The 5,000-nt window shown below is 47.9% G+C and overlaps 1 protein-coding gene across 1 annotated transcript in view; it reads left to right on the plus strand.

Annotated features, from left to right (window-relative positions):
- LOC106604017 (stAR-related lipid transfer protein 13) overlaps nt 1-5,000 on the plus strand; it is a 76,718-nt gene that overhangs the window by 27,230 nt on the left and 44,488 nt on the right.

Raw genomic sequence — 5,000 nt, forward strand, 5'->3', positions numbered from 1 at the left:
CACACCCCTTACCTAGTCACACACACACCCCTTACCTAGTCACACACACACCCCTTACCTAGTCTCACACACACCCTTACCTAGTCTCACACACACCCCTTACCTAGTCACACACACACCCCTTACCTAGTCTCACACACACCCCTTACCTAGTCACACACACACACCCCTTACCTAGTCACACACACACCCCTTACCTAGTCACACACACACACCCCTTACCTAGTCACACACACACCCCTTACCTAGTCACACACACACCCCTTACCTAGTCACACACACACACACACACACACACACACACACACACACACACACACACACACACACACACGATACAATGCAGGATTCCGTTCTACAGTCCATAGAACTAACAACAGGGTAGTTTGACATGGTTCTGCCCTCTGTCTCTAGATGGTCTTGTATTCATATGCCCCCCGGCTGTGTTGTTATAGACTGGATTTATTTTCTAATTCTTTGTGGGTCTGTGTAATCTGAGGGAAATACGCTACATGTCCATAGGTATGTGGACACCTGCTGGTCGAAAATCTCATTCCAAGATCATGGTGATTAATATGGAGTTGATCCCCCCCCCTTGCTGTTATAACAGCCTCCACTCTTCTGGGAAGGCTTTCCACTAGATGTTGGAATATTGCTGAGGGGACTTGCTTCCATTCAGCAACGAGCGTTAGTGAGGTCGGGCACTGATGTCGGGCGATTAGTCCCTGGCTCGTAGTCGGCGTTCCAATTCATCCCAAAGGTGTTCGATGGGGTTGAGGTCAGTGCTCTGTGCAGGCCAGGTCAAGTTCTTCCACACTGATCTCAACAAACCATTTCTGTATGGACCTCGCTTTGTGCACGGGGGGGGGCATTGTCATGCTGAAACAGGAAAAGGGTTCCCCAAAACTGTTCCCACAAATTTGGAAGCACAGAATCATCTAGAATGTAATTTCCCTTCAACGGAACTAAAGGACCATGACCCTTATTCCGCTGTAACGGTGACGCTAGAAGTCAGGAAGCAGGTGGTGAGTTGAATAATAATAATAATAATAATAATAATAAACGTAGAGATAAAACAGGAGAAGCGTCTGGACATGAAAACAGAACCAATACTACCTGAACAGTGATGCTAAGGAGTTCTAGATAAAAGGGGAGTTTTCATGGTGTTAGAATAATCGACTAATAGATGGATTTCCTTCACCTCGGATGTACAAGGACATGGGTACTAATCCCATGAGGAAGTGCAGGGAGATGGGTTCTAATCCCATGAGGAAGTGCAGGGAGATGGGTTCTAATCCCATGAGGAAGTACAGGGAGATGGGTACTAATCCCATGAGGAAGTGCAGGGAGATGGGTTCTAATCCCATGAGATTTACAGGGAGATGGGTACTAATCCCATGAGGAAGTGCAGGGAGATGGGTACTAATCCCATGAGCAAGTACAGGGAGATGGGTACTAATCCCATGAGGAAGTACAGGGAGATGGGTACTAATCCCATGAGCAAGTACAGGGAGATGGGTACTAATCCCATGAGCAAGTACAGGGAGATGGGTACTAATCCCATGAGATTTACAGGGAGATGGGTACTAATCCCATGAGCAAGTACAGGGAGATGGGTTCTAATCCCATGAGCAAGTACAGGGAGATGGGTACTAATCCCATGAGGAAGTGCAGGGAGATGGGTTCTAATCCCATGAGGAAGTGCAGGGAGATGGGAACTAATCCCATGAGATTTACAGGGAGATGGGTACTAATCCCATGAGCAAGTACAGGGAGATGGGTACTAATCCCATGAGCAAGTACAGGGAGATGGGTACTAATCCCATGAGGAAGTGCAGGGAGATGGGTTCTAATCCCATGAGGAAGTGCAGGGAGATGGGTTCTAATCCCATGAGCAAGTACAGGGAGATGGGTACTAATCCCATGAGGAAGTACAGGGAGATGGGTACTAATCCCATGAGGAAGTACAGGGAGATGGGTTCTAATCCCATGAGGAAGTACAGGGAGATGGGTACTAATCCCATGAGATTTACAGGGAGATGGGTACTAATCCCATGAGATTTACAGGGAGATGGGTACTAATCCCATGAGGAAGTACAGGGAGATGGGTACTAATCCCATGAGCAAGTACAGGGAGATCGGTACTAATCCCATGAGCAAGTACAGGGAGATGGGTTCTAATCCCATGAGGAAGTACAGGGAGATGGGTACTAATCCCATGAGATTTACAGGGAGATGGGTACTAATCCATGAGGAAGTGCAGGGAGATGGGTTCTAATCCCATGAGGAAGTACAGGGAGATGGGTACTAATCCCATGAGAAAGTACAGGGAGATGGGTACTAATCCCATGAGAAAGTACAGGGAGATGGGTTCTAATCCCATGAGGAAGTACAGGGAGATGGGTACTAATCCCATGAGGAAGTACAGGGAGATGGGTACTAATCCCATGAGGAAGTGCAGGGAGATGGGTACTAATCCCATGAGAAATTACAGGGAGATGGGTTCTAATCCCATGAGGAAGTGCAGGGAGATGGGAACTAATCCCATGAGAAAGTACAGGGAGTGAATCGTTGAACAGGTTATGAGCTGTGTCCTGCTTAAAGACTGTGGTTGTTGCAAACAAGGATAAAATGGTCAGGGACCGTAAATATACTGTATATAATCAGGCCCCCTGGATAGAGCCTGAGAAGCTGGTTATATACACACACACACAAAAAAACGAAGATTAAACCACTCGCCTTCCAATACAACCACTGATTACCAAAACAAGTTACATTGCCCTGCCCCTTAATCCTGGGTGATGTGTCAACAACTATCTGCAAGTTATGAGCAGTCAGCTGTTCACACTCCAAGTAAACCACTGGGAAAACAGACAGAACTTAAAGTACATGGCCCTGGCTAGCAGGAAGACAGTACTAGACCACAACAGATGAAGACAAAAAAATAGATATACTCATTACGAATATACACTGCTCAAAAAAAATAAAGGGAACACTTAAACAACACAATGTAACTCCAAGTCAATCACACTTCTGTGAAATCAAACTGTCCACTTAGGAAGCAACACTGATTGACAATAAATGTCACATGCTGTTGTGCAAATGGAATAGACAACAGGTGGAAATTATAGGCAATTAGCAAGACACCCCCAATAAAGGAGTGGTTCTGCAGGTGGGGACCACAGACCACTTCTCAGTTCCTATGCTTCCTGGCTGATGTTTTGGTCACATTTGAATGCTGGCGGTGCTTTCACTCTAGTGGTAGCATGAGACGGAGTCTACAACCCACACAAGTGGCTCAGGTAGCGCAGCTCATCCAGGATGGCACATCAATGCGAGCTGTGGCAAGAAGGTTTGCTGTGTCTGTCAGCGTACTGTTCAGAGCATGGAGGCGCTACCAGGAGACAGGCCAGTACATCAGGAGACGTGGAGGAGGCCGTAGGAGGGCAACAACCCAGCAGCAGGACCGCTACCTCCGCCTTTGTGCAAGGAGGAGCAGGAGAAGCACTGCCAGAGCCCTGCAAAATGACCTCCAGCAGGCCACAAATGTGCATGTGTCTGCTCAAACGGTCAGAAACAGACTCCATGAGGGTGGTATGAGGGCCCGACGTCCACAGGTGGGGGTTGTGCTTACAGCCCAACACCATGCAGGAGGTTTGGCATTTGCCAGAGAACACCAAGATTGGCAAATTCGCCACTGGCGCCCTGTGCTCTTCACAGATGAAAGCAGGTTCACACTGAGCACGTGACAGACGTGACAGAGTCTGGAGACGCCGTGGAGAACGTTCTGCTGCCTGCAACATCCTCCAGCATGACCGGTTTGGCGGTGGGTCAGTCATGGTGTGGGGTGGCATTTCTTAGTGGGGCCGCACAGCCCTCCATGTGCTCGCCAGAGGTAGCCTGACTGCCATTAGGTACCGAGATGAGATCCTCAGACCCCTTGTGAGACCATATGCTGGTGCAGTTGGCCCGGGGTTCCTCCTAATGCAAGACAATGCTAGACCTCATGTGGCTGGAGTGTGTCAGCAGTTCCTGCAAGAGGAAGGAATTGATGCTATGGACTGGCCCGCCCGTTCCCCAGACCTGAATCCAATTGAGCACATCTGGGACATCATGTCTTGCTCCATCCACCAACGCCACGTTGCACCACAGACTGTCCAGGAGTTGGCGGATGCTTTAGTCCAGGTCTGGGAGGAGATCCCTCAGGAGACCATCCGCCACCTCATCAGGAGCATGCCCAGGCGTTGTAGGGAGGTCATACAGGCACGTGGAGGCCACACACACTACGGAGCCTCATTTTGACTTGTTTTAAGGACATTACATCAAAGTTGGATCAGCCTGTAGTGTGGTTTTCCACTTTCATTTTGAGTGTAACTCCAAATCCAGACCTCCATGGGTTGATAAATTGGATTTCCATTGATTATTTTTATGTGATTTTGTTTTCAGCACATTCAACTATGTAAAGACAAAAGTATTTAATAACATTATTTCTTTCATTCAGATCTAGGATGTGTTGTTTAAGTGTTCCCTTTATTTTTTGAGCAGTATACTTGGCGAAAGGCTCAGCACACTGACTGGCTCTCGTTCAGGCAAATGAGTAATAAGTGCACTCAGGCTATCCGGATGGCCAAAGTTAGTTACTTTAAAGGAGCAGTTTTCTCTCTGTGGGTCTAACCCCCAAGAAGTTCTGGAAAACGGTTAAAGACCTGGAGTATAAACTCTCCCTCCTCACAGCTGTCCATGTCCCTTAATGTTGATGATGTGGTTGTTACTGACAACGAGCACATGGCTGAGCTCTTTAATCACCACTTCATTAAGTCAGGATTCCTATTTGACTCAGCCACGCCTCATTGCCCGTCCAACATTTCCTCATCTCCCAGCCCTTCTAATGCGACTATCCCCGATGCTTCTACCTCTTTTTCCCCCCCTGCTCCGCAACAAAGTTTATCCCTGCAGGCAGTCACTGAGTCCGAGGTGATTAAGGAGCTCCTGAAACTTGA

Source organism: Salmo salar, chromosome 04 (genome assembly GCF_965601325.2).
Source record: "Salmo salar chromosome 04, fSalSal1, whole genome shotgun sequence".
NCBI classification, from domain to species: domain Eukaryota; kingdom Metazoa; phylum Chordata; class Actinopteri; order Salmoniformes; family Salmonidae; genus Salmo; species Salmo salar.